Source organism: Pteropus vampyrus, unplaced genomic scaffold (genome assembly GCF_000151845.1).
Source record: "Pteropus vampyrus isolate Shadow unplaced genomic scaffold, Pvam_2.0 Scaffold128, whole genome shotgun sequence".
NCBI lineage: Eukaryota > Metazoa > Chordata > Mammalia > Chiroptera > Pteropodidae > Pteropus > Pteropus vampyrus.
In genome coordinates, this window is record NW_011888909.1 from 1,659,029 (window position 1) to 1,672,022 (window position 12,994).

The 12,994-nt window shown below is 38.5% G+C and overlaps 1 pseudogene; it reads right to left on the reverse strand.

Annotated features, from left to right (window-relative positions):
• Positions 1–8,806: 8,806 nt before the first annotated feature.
• LOC111744175 lies at positions 8,807–8,906 on the reverse strand (annotated as a pseudogene).
• Positions 8,907–12,994: the final 4,088 nt, after the last annotated feature.

Consider the following 12,994-nt stretch of genomic DNA (forward strand, 5'->3'; position numbering starts at 1 on the left):
TTACAGAATTTTGAACAAAATTAGTAACAGAAGAAAAAGATGTTATAAAATCTTCAGATTTAATATTTCTTCTTGGAGTGTATCCTTTTTAATATTAGTAGCCTCTGGTGAGTTGTAATCATGTAGCCTGGCTCTGTACAACAATGTACATCTTTGGCCCAAAGGAAGAATTTCTAAGAATAAGTTGCTTGATGACTCCCATTGAAAATTATGTACACTGAGTAAGATTTGATGAAAGAGAGGAGTAAGAGAGATGAAGGAAGCAATAGATTCCAGGTTCAACAAAATACTATAAAACTCTAGAAGCACCCTATGAAATATCCTAGATCCCTTCCCCAGTAGGAAGACATGCTGGCAAGAGCACAAGCTTCAGAGTCAAGAGGATGAATTTGAGTTTCAGCTGCTATCAACCTCCATGTCCACTAACAAATCTTGCAACTTTTCTTTCCTCAACTGTAAAATGAGGGAATTGAATCAAATTATTTCAAAATCCTCTTAAGCTCTATAATTGTATGGGTCTGTGACAATAATTCCTAAACCTGCCTGTGTATCAGTGTCACTTGAAAAGCTTTATAAATCCACAGCTCCCCAGGTTTTCTTCTCAGAGATTGTGATTCCACCAATTTAAAGAGAAGTCTGGAAATTTCATTGTTTTAGAAACCCCCAACAGGTGATTCTGATGCAAAGCCCCATTTGAGAGCTGAGCCACCATATAGAAATTTCATGTGCTATCATTTTCAGCTACATCTACCACCTACAGAATAATGTTTTTCAATGGGACTATATCTCCAATTTCAAAATAATGGTTAAAGGAAATATAGGATTCACTTTACATAAAGTCACCTTAGGGGCACGTTACTGAAACCCATCTATTGCTCAAATGTGGAAATTACCTAGAAAGTTTTGTATTTCAATATCTGCATTATCACCATTTTCAGTATGTAATTTGGTATAGTCTTGGGCAAAATACTTTCCATATAAACCCGTATTAGGTATTTTAATGGAAATCAGTAAAAAACAAAAAAAAAGTATAATTTCATGTATAAATATTTACAGCCACCACCCAGGGACGTATTTATACTGCAGAGTAAGACCGACAGCAGGATAAAAATGTACCATCTATATGTAGATACACAATGTAGTTGTTTACCCACTTTCAACGTTTTTCTTACTAGCAGGATCCATCCATTTTCAGGCAATGAATCATGATGAGTCTGAGTTAACTATGACAAGATTTTTGGCAAGATACTAAGTTTTGCAGCTCCTCTTACAGCTAGGGACCACCATATGATCTAGCACTGGACAATGAAATTTGAGAGCCAGTCTATTGATGGACTTTATGGTAATAATGTTACCTCCTTGATAAAGGGGGATCCTTTTTGTCACCCAGATCCCTGATTCCTTCCCTAAATGCAAAAGGCTATGGCTGCCACATGGAGAACAGAAGGCGGGACACCCCAGTGTCCATACTCAGAGAAAACAGAGTGAAAACTGAGAAAGAGCCTGGACCTTGATGGCACTGGGGAGCCACTGTTCCTAAGAGCAGACCTCTTGTTATTAAATTAAAAATTAATTTCTTCAGTCGCACTAGCCACATTTTTAAAAATCTAGGGAAGACTCTAAGCAAACAACAAATATACTCCTAATAGCAGACCTCTTGTTATGTGAAAAATTAAGTATCTTTGTTGTTTTAAGAGGCTATGAGCCTTGTTTCCTATTACTTGCAGCCAAAAATACATTCTAACCACAGCAAAGTCTAGTCAGGGTTAAGTATAATCTGCAGGAGGCAACTAGACATATTTGGGGTCAGAGTTCCATGCCATAAGATAGGAAAATAGCTGTCAGAGATGAAAAGATATTTCAAACACTGTTGAAGGATGGGTGAAAGATGAGAAGAGAGTGAAGGCAATAATGGCTTTTGTAGAGAAAGCTTGAAAATGAGAGAAAGGAATAAAAAGGCTTCAAGTTTATCACCTGGCACTCTAGGAGGGGAGTCTTTATGATAAAGATTTTTTTCCCAAAAATCTAAGTCAAAAAATGTCAAGGGTCACCAAAACTTACACATTCAACTATTTTTATCGCTCTTTTTCACTCCCCACCTTGAAGGCTCTGTCTGTGATCATGCGTCCTGCCCAAAAGCTCCATCCCAGAGGATGTGTCATACCAGGTCACATGTACTCATTCTGGCACTGAGACAGGCTCTTGCTCACTGGAGCCTGGGCCCCTTTGAGCACTGCTCTGTGGCGTTCACTTCAACTAAGACTATCAAGTCCCCTGGGTTTCCAAAGCCATGTTAGAACAAGATTCTCGCATCTGGAACTGCTTTCTGGAAAACATCAAGAAACACAACACATACTCTATCTCCTCTCTCACACGCTCTCATCCTCTAACACTTAAGAAAATTAAAAAGAATCTATTGGTGTATAGCACATTGACACATCAAAGTCCCCAAAGGAAAATATTTGAATTTCTTCCATCTATTTTCCTCTCTTGTTCTTTATGCTTCTCAATGAGAAGAAAGGTAGAGCTTACATTTTATGTCAACACAAAAGGCCTCTGTTTGTGTGCATTACTTATTAAAGTATTCAGTGATTCAATGTCAAGGTATGTATTATACATACTTTTTTTTCTAGGCCATTATCAGCTTTCTTACAACACTATTATTCTTCAGCCCAGCTAATGCTTCTGTCAAAGATTTAGCAACAAGCATGGAAAATGTCAAACAGTGGGGAAGAAACCTAGCTGTTTCCACAACGGCACTAAAAGCCTGAGTTGTCTTTTATGGAAAGCAGCATAATTCTGCCATGAACACCAATGGATGTTTTATCAGGGGACAGAGAAGTGAGATGGTTTATTTGTTTTTCTCTGCACACCTGAGTTCATCTCCTCTGAATAAGTTTCCTTTCTTCTCTTACCAATGTACTTAATAAAATAGGACCAATGTTGTTATCATTTCACCCTCTCCCCAGGAGGTATCTGGCTTAGAACATGACAGAAATCAGCCAGGAGAGTCAGTCCTGTTCTGTCTGCAAAGCAGTGTGATAAGATTTAAGGAGCACTAAAAGACTCCTCTGGAGAAAAATATTTTCCCAACCTGCTTACCAAGGTGCCTGAAATTACAACCCTTCTGCTTTAAGGCATTGAAAGCCTCCATTAAAATGCAAATACCTTCGGTGAGTTATTTTATCAAACTATCACATCTTAGCTTGAATTAGTTTATAGCTTAATTCAAAATCCCGAAGTGATGAGACACGGGGCCATTAAGTTTGGATATAAGCAAAGATGATACAAAGGTTTAGAGTTTAAAATGTGTTACCTAAAGAGCAAGCCTAAGTGGCAAGACTAAGTGAGAGAATAGAATATAGTCTGATGACACCAAAAGTGAAGTCCAGATTTAATACACACAGGCAGATGCTCTCAATAATCCTGGCAGAGCAATAGGTTGGCCCATGTGATGGAAAAGTTGTCATCTTCACATTTCAAAGATAACTTAAAGAATTGTCTATGCATATGGCTTCTTTTCTCCCCACTTGAATTGGCATCCTCCATTGGATTTACTTACCATTTCTTCTCTAAGTGTGCTCAGGGCTCTTACCTACTACCTCCCCAGAAGTTTCAGAGGCCACAGAGAGAGCGCATGGTAGATATTACCAGCACTCTTTAATAGTTCCATTTCTCCTTCCCTCCTATCCCCTTGAAGTCAGTTGTGGCCTTATGACTGACTTTGGCCAATGAAATGTAAGTAAAAATGATACATGTAACTTCCAGACAGAAGCATTTAAGAGCTGGCTCGTGATACTCCATGCTCCCTTCTTCTGCAGTGGTGAATCCTGAAGCATGGTGAACTTGAGTAAAGATACTAAAAGGTCAAAGCAGCCAAGAATGGTGGATACAGAGAACAGCTAACTGGAAACCTGCTTAGATTTGTAGATGACCATAATCAAGCAGCAATAAACTTCTGTTGTGTTAAGCTACTTAGATGTTGGTGTTATTACTTGAGCATAACCTCATCTACGCTGACTGCTCCATATCCCATAAATAGCACCTCAAGAAATCTCATCAGGCCCTCTCTATAACCATACACTCATCAGTCAATAAATATTTATTGAGCAATTATTACATGCCAGATGATATCATAAGTACCAGGAATTTAGTAGGACTGTAATAGTAAAGACAAAAGTTCTTGGACTCGTGGAGGTTACATTCTAGTCAAGGGGGAAAAACAGGTTCTAAATAAGTTTATATGTTAGGATTGGGTTTGGTTGAACATAGTAGAAACCCAAGTAATATAAACTTAAGCAAATTATAGGTCTAGCTTCTCTCACATAAAATATATATGGAGGCTGGCAATCCAAGACTCATAGGGTGGCTCTACAATGTCATCAGGGACCCAGACTCATCCTACCTTTCTGATACATCATCCTTAGCACATGGTGTCCATTTTCCAGAGCACCTCATATTCCAAAATGGCTACCAAAGCTTCATTCGTTTTATCCACATTCTAACAAGAAGAAAGAAAGAGAAAGGCAAGAGGAGGTGCCTCCCAACAGAGTTGAGTCCCCTTAAAAAGGTGTTTCCCACCTTTTGCTGAAACCCTAGTCCAGAGACAACGCATGCAACTTATTAGTCACTCCTACCTTTGAGGGAGGCTGAGAGGGAAATATACCCCCAGCTGAATGTATTTTTTGCCACAAAGAAAAATAGAATTCTGTTAGTAAAGAAAAGAGGAGAAGAAGTATTGAGTAGGTATGTAACAGTCTCTGCCATGGCAGATAAACAAATAAAGATTTCAGCTCGTGGTGAGTATTTTGAAGAGAAAAAAATGTGATTAAAAAATGGAGAGGCAGTAACTGTACCCAGGGCAGGGAGGAAAGACCTTCCTAAACAGATGGTATTAGAATGATAAAAAGAAGTCTTCCATGGGGATATCTGGGCAACAATGGGTGCAGCACACAGCAAAGCTCTCAATTAAAGTTATGCAGTGTTATTGTTTATCATCCTTCTGCATTACTCAGATCAAATCTCACTCCCTTCTAAAACATTCCCCTCCCCCCAGCCTTCATTTATCTACTTTCTCTAACTTGCTTTATACTTATCATTTATAACACATAATCTACATCCTACCACATGCTGTCCTGTTCTCTGTTGGTATCACTCAGTTTGGCACTTGAGCCCACACTAATGACTGTATGCTAATATGTAAAATAATGCCTTGTTCTAATTCTTCATGTCTGTGCCTTACCTCTTCTCTCCAACTATGCTAGGAGACTCCTATAAGCCAATCATATACTTCTCTCACACCTTCACATAAATAGTGCAGTGCTAGACACATGATGCATAGGTGCTAAATATTTGGGCACTGAGAGGGAGCTTTTCATTTAAAAAATTCCAGAAATCTTGTATATTAGGAAACCAAATGGTAGTGAAAGAATGTTTCAGAACTGGAACTTATATAAATCTCTGGTTAAGCCAACCATTCTCTGGGCAGGGCCTGTGCTATCGCAGGGAGAATAATGCTATGCATTCTCTTCTTGAAGGTCTCCGAAATACTTTAAGAAGTAGCCTGACTAATTCACGATTTAAAACTACAACTTTAGACTGATCCTCAGACCTCCTGGGCCAGCGGAGGTAATTGACCATCAAAACAAATAAGCTCTTCCAGACCATTAGCCCAGGGCCTCTCCCGCTACAGGGAGGGAAACTAAGCAGGACCCATGAGCCTTCTAAGAAGCCTCCCTGCACTGCTCCATGGCTTTAGGGGCTACGGAAGCTGAAGAAAGAGCCATGCACAGCACTACAAAGAACTTGCACAATGCAGAGCAGTCCGGTTTGCCCATGATACTGCCTCCTTTTACTAATACTGATGAGCAGTGGGGAGTAGTGGGTCAGAATCTGCTACCAGGCCAACAGAATTCAAACCACAGCTCCGCCACTCACTGGCTGCATGACTTCAAATTACTTCAATCTCTGAGTGCCTCAATTTCTTTGTCTGGAAAATGGTAGCTATAACAGCTCCCAATGCTTACAGTTTTTATGAGAATTAAAAGGGTTTAAATTATTATAGTGCTCAGGACAACACCTGGCTGTAAGCATTATGCAAGTGTTTGTTAAATAATTTTTAATCGTGTGTGTGTGTGTGTGTGTGTGTGTGTGTGTGTGTGTGTGTGTGTGTGTTGAGCATTTCTAAGACATTTCTCTGGACTGGGACCATAAAGATGAACAAGACTCAGCCCTTTCCTTTGAGAAATTCAGTTAATTTAATATGCTGGTTTTAATAGCTCTGGTAGATGAAGGAGTGATTAACTCCACCCAGAGTAACAGGAGAGGCTTCACAAAGCTGGCATCTATAATTGAGTAGGATTCATAGTGCAAGGGGGTTGGGGGTGGGGGTCTTTCACAGTAGTGGTTCTCAAACTTACTTTGCATTTGAATCACCTATGATTAAAACCCAGCCTCCCAAGCCCCACCTCCAGAATTTCTGATTCAGTTGGTCTGAGTGGAATCTGAAAATCTGCATTTCTAATAAGTTCCCAGGTGATATTGCTGCTAGTCCCAACGCCCACTTTGAGAACCACTGCTTTTCAGAATCAAGAGAGAAGCATATACATAGATGCAGAAATATGAAACAATCTGGCCTTCTCAGGGCAGAGAAGGTAGTCTGGCATGACTGGATCAGACAGCAGTGAAGGAAAATGGCAAAAGATTAGGTGGGAAAACGAGGCAAAAGCTGATCCCAAAGCAAAGAAACTTGAAGCAAATCCTATACACATGGAGGAGATTTGGGAGTTCACAGCCTTGAGTAACATGATCAGTTTGTATTTCCAAAACTATCGCTTGGCCATCAATGTGTGGAATGGACTAGAACAGAGGGAGACTAGAGGAAGGAAGAACAGCTAGAAGAGGCCAAAGAAGAAACAAGGCCAGAGCTGGTACAGATGCAATCAAATAAAAGACAGAAATCTTGGGGCACAGAACCAAGCAGATGTGTGGAGGCCTATACCAATGTGGGGAGAAGAAAGAATTACAGGCTACTCCAAGCTGGCCAGCCCTGATGCTGAGATGGAGGAGTCCTATTAACTGAGAAAGGAATGTGGGGGATGGAAGAGGTTTGGGGAGAAGAGAACATCATAAATTCAATTTACAAGGATTCCGACACATGCAAGATGCCCATTACACGGCTAGAAATACAGGTCTGGAGTTGAACACAGAAGTCAGAAGTAAATAAAGAGCTGGGCACCACTGCACCCAGGTCCAGGTTAAAATCAAGACTGTAGGTAAGATGGCTGAGGAAAGAGCCAGGGCACAAACTCGATTCACCATTTTTAAATAATAGGCTCAGCAACTGAAAGCAAGCAAGGAGACAGGGAGAATGAGAAAGGGGTACAGAAGCAGAGGCCCGGGGAACCCAGCAAAAATTTTACAGCATCCTGGTGGAGTAATATCATCTTTCTAGCATCATGAACTCTTCTGATCGCATCTGCACTGAAGGGAAAGTATCTGTGCTGTTCATTACATGCTCACAGGTCTATTGACTACCCTTCCTTGTTAAGCCTGACCCTTGCAAATTACGTTTCTCAGGCTCCTTTGCCAGCAAGCTTCTGGTTGATTTCTGCCAAAGAGAGGCACTGGCAGGATACTATGGGGAGGAGGGTAGTAAAAACCAAATTATTCCTCCCCTCTATCCTTCTCCACCCCCCAGCCCATCTCTGCCTTCTGTGGCTTCTCATTAGACCTGTGCTTCTGGTTCCCACCAGGTACCCAGCTCCTGGGGTCTGGGAACATTCCCCTTCTTCTCCCTACAGCTGTGTGAGTGGGGAGGATCAGCTTGCTGCTGCTGCACATCTGTGCGTTGACTCACCAGCCCATTTGGCTTTTCAGCTCTTCCAGTACCTCACAACTAGTTCCTGTATGAATGCTATTAACACTGGCTGACGCAGGTGCTGTGGTCCTGGTTGGTCCCCGACTGATAAATGACATATAATGATAACACATCAGTTTCTCTCTCCACAACTTCTGTCTGGTTTCAGAATCCAATTCAGGCTGGGATTATCCAAGTTGGTATTAACAAAGCCTTCTATTTAAAAGTTGAGGGGAAAGTCATTTTAAAAGAGGCAGTAAATAAAGATAAAAGCCGAAATAAATTATAAAATTATAAAGCAGTAGAATGATAAATTAGTTCAAATGCTTTTTTATAAGACTACTAAAATAAACCTCTGACAAATATAATTAAGGGAACACTTTTAATTAAAAATGAAATGGAGATAGGACAAAATACAGAAAATAAATTTCTTTCCCCAAATCCAAAGAGAATGTAATGTATAGTTGTAGGCTAATAAACTGAAATATTCAATGAAATTAATAATTTCTAGAAAGATATAGTTTACTAAAAATAACTCAAGAAGTATAAATCTAAACAGAATAATGACCAAGGAAGAAACTGAGGAAATTTCTGATAACTACCTAAAAAATGCAGCTGGTCCCAATGTTTACACCAGAACAATTTTCACACTTTTAAGAAACAGATGGTTTTGATGTTTTATAAAACAAGTAGAGTGCAAAAAGAGATAAGGGTACCTTTGTGTCCATTAAGCAAACACGATCATCTTCCTAAAGCCTGATGAAGATAAAACACACAAAAAGAAAATTATGGGCATATATCACAAATGAATATGAACAAGAAAAGCTTAAATAAAATTCTTTCTTCTTAAATAGGAACTTGTTTTACTGTACTGCTTCAGATCTTTAGAAGAAAGATACATTTTTTTTTTCAGTAACAGCTTTACTGAGATAGAATTCTTATACCATAAAAAATATGGAACAAATGTATGTATCATCCTTACAGAGGGGCCAGGCTAATTTTCTCTATATCGTTCCAATTTTAATATATGTGCTACTGAAGTGAGCACAAGGATAATTTTAGAAGTTGAAAGAAATTGCAAAGAATGGACAGTTTGTACATTATAGAAGTAAATAACCATTTGACAAAACCAGTATTAAAGGGAAGATGTCATCTAGAGGAAGCATTCACAGCAAATGTAAAAAGGGTTCATTTCTAAGTTATGTAAAGAGTTTATATAAGTTGATATCAAAAAAAAAATTAAGTCCCTAATTCCTAAACTGGCAAAGAACTTAAGAAGATAATTCATGAAAACAGGGATACTATTAGTAAAAAAGCATGTGGGAAAATGTTCAACTCTGCTTGTAGTAAAAGAAATGCTCACTCAATAATGTAGGAGCATCTTGCACCCATTATATTAGAGGAATTTTAGAAATTATCCAGTATCACAACACTGATAAAACTAGTCCACTCATATACTATAAACAGGTATCATCTCTTGGCAATATATAGCAGAAACCATCTTAAAATTCCACAATAACCCTTTATTCTAATGAATTTATAAATAATAAAAAATAAAACTACACGACAGGTTCATTGCACTGTCATTCTAACAACTTAACTAAATATATAAAAGACAATCTAAATCCAATAACAGGGGAATTATTAAGGAAGGATTATAAATTATTATTTATAATTATAATTAAAATTATAGTTTATCGAGCATCCTCATATACTTCATTTCTTTTAGTCCTCAACATTCCCAGAAGATAGGTAGGAATTACTAAGATTCAGAAAATTAAGTGATTCGCACAAAATCACATAATCAGTGGCTCTTGAACACCTGCTGCAAAATCCCACGCTCTCGCGATGTTAAAGGGGTGGTTACAAATATCCATTCTGAGCCACAGTTTCCTCATCCATAATATGGATTACAGCAATGTAAACATGTCTGCAAGTAGACAAGGACAAGAAAGAGAAAGGAATAATGAAAATGGCTGCTGTGTGAACAAGGCAAGAATATGAATCACTTCTTTTTAGAATTGTTTTGTTTCTAGTACACATAGAAATCTGGAGGGAAACAAAATTAGAATATACAAAATAAAATCTCTTAAAATGAATTAGCATCCTTTGGGGAGCTTATTAATAAACTTGGGATCACTGCATCTATGACACTTGAAATTATAAACTCAGCACATACGCCCCCTGGAGATGCTGGGTGCCGTGTCGAACCAGCCAGCGGATGGCGCTGTTTCACTTGCCCAAGGGACCAAGGAAGCATTTATTGGCCTCAATAATAATATACGAGTGCTAGTGATTTAGTCTTCATTAAAGATGAATTCTTTCTCTTCTCAAAACTGAGGCTCAGAAGCATATCAAGCAAATCTCCAGATAGTTGGGAAATGGATCCAAGTTTTCTCCTGATGAAAAGCAATATCCCAGGGGAGCTGCTCTGCGGTGAGCATGGACATCTACAGAACCAAGGAGAGTGTGGTTCCGGCTCCCTTCAGTCACCTGACCAGAATCCACCATCAATGGGCAGGAAAGACTTAGCCCCAGGCTTTAAATCTACAAATAGGGAACAATTCCAACTACGAGAGACAGGCTTCAGAGTAATGAGGGAAAGAACTACAGGCATCTCTCTACTTTTCCTCTCGAAATTCAGCCAGGCCTGAAAATCTCTATCCACTGCAGGGGCATGGATGGGAAGTTACTTCACTCTCAGCTCCTGGATTGTCACAGACTTGGATCATGAACAACTGCCTGCCTACATGAGTCACAACTTATGCGATTAGCCTATGAGCTGCAATAAAAGAAATGACAAGTTCAGCAACAGATACAAATTCGGGAGAGAATTATCAGGAGATGACACAGAACCTAGCATGTCCAGAGGCTGAATCCCACTGAACTCAGACTCATGTGTCCAAATACTACCCTACTTGGGATGTCAAACAGGCCTCTCAAATTTATGTATCAAACACCAAGCTCCAGGTTTTTGCCTTCACCTTTCACTGTTGATAGCCCTCCCAGCTCAAACAACAGCAACACCACGCTTCCAAAAGCTCAGCTGGACTCCCTCACATCTCACATTCGGTCCACCAGAAAATCCCATGAGCTCTATCTTCAAGATACACCCACATTCCTCCTCCCCTCATCACCTCCACTATCATCACCCCAGTCCAAACCATCATCATTTCTTACCTGTCTTCTCATTATATAGCCTTTTAACTGGTCTCCATACAGCCACCTTTACCTACCATTCATTCTGTTGTTAGCACAGCAGCCAGCGAGATCCGCCGAAAACCAAAGTGAGATGAAACTGTAAAAGAGTAAGTCCATGAAAGAACTAATAAGTTGGATTTCACCAAAATTAAAAATCTACCCATCAGAAGACATTGTAATAATAATAATAACAACAACAACAACAGAATATATAAAGAACTCTCTTAAAATTCAAAAATAAGAAAATAAACAACTCAACTTAAAAACTGAGCAAATGGTTTGAACAGACACTTCACCAAAACAATATGTGGATGGAAAATAAGAACACGAAAAGATGCTCAACATGAATAGTCATTAGGGAAATGCAAATTAAAACCACAATAAGATACTATTATCTAGCTAATACAAATACTAAAATTAAAATAACTGATCATACCTTATGTTGGCAAGGATGTGGAATAACTGGATCTCTCAGACTGTTAGTACAAATGTTAAATGGTACAACCACATTGGGAAAATGTTTGGCAATTTCTTAAAACGTTAAACCTACACCTATCATATGGTATTACCATTACACTCCTAGATATTTATCCCAGAGAATGGACAGCATATGTCTATATGAAGACTTGTACAGGAATGTTCATAGAAGCTTCATTCTTAATAGCCAAAAACTAGAAACAATGTAAACATCTAGAAAATTGGATAAGCACATTGTGGTATACTCACACAATGGAATACTACCCAGCAATAAAAAAGAATGAACTATTGCTACAACATAGATGAATCTCAAAATAATTATGCTGTGGGAAAGAGATCAGACAAAAGAAGAATACATACTGTATGATTCCATTTATATAAAATATTAGAAAAAAACTAATCTATAATGACAGAAAGTAGATCAGTGGCTACACGGGGACAAGTGACAGGGAACAGGGAAGCGAGGAGCAGAAAGAAGAGATGACGAAGAGGCATAAAGAAATTTTGGGGAGTGCTGGATGTGTTTCCTATCTTGACTGTGGTGATGGCTTCATCGATGGACAAATATATAGGGAGACAGACAAACACATAAATACATCAAACTTTATCAAATTGCCACAGGCAACAAAAGTAAAAATATGTAAATGAGATAACATCAAAAGTAAAAAAAGAAAATCTGTGCATCAAAGGATACAATCAAAGTTTGAAAAGGCAACCTACAGAATCAAAGGAGATATCTGTTAATCATATATCTGATAAGGGGTTACTATCCAGAATATATAAAGAACTCCTACAACTCATCTCAAAAAAAAAAAAAGATTAAAAATGGGCAAAGGACTTGAACAGACATTTTTCTAAAGAAGGTCTACAAATAGCCAACAAACACATGAAAAGATGCTCAACATCACTAATCACTAAATACAAATCAAAACCACAATGAGATATCACCTCACACCCATTATAAATAGCTGCTATCAAAAAAAACAAAACAAAAGCAGAAAATAGCAAGTGTTGGCAAGGATGTGGAGAAACTGGAACCCTTGTGCACTGTTGATGGGATTGTAAAATGGTACAGCCACAATGGGAAACAATATGCTTCCTTAAAAACAGTTTAAAATAGAATTACCATATGATCCAGCAATTTCACTTCTGGGTATATACTCCAAAGATTAAAAGTAGGGTCTCCAGGAGATATTTGTACACCCATGTTCATAGTAGCATTATTCGTAATAGCTAAAACATAAAAGCAACCCAAATGTTCACTGACAGATAAAAGGATTCACAAAATGTAGTGTGCACAATGGAATATTATTCATCTAAACGGGATGAAAATTCTGACATATACTACAGCATGAATGAACCCTGAGGCATTATGCTAGGTTAAATAAGCCAGTCACAAAAAGACAAAAGCTGTATGATTCCACCTATATGAGATACCTAAAGTAGTCAAATTCATAG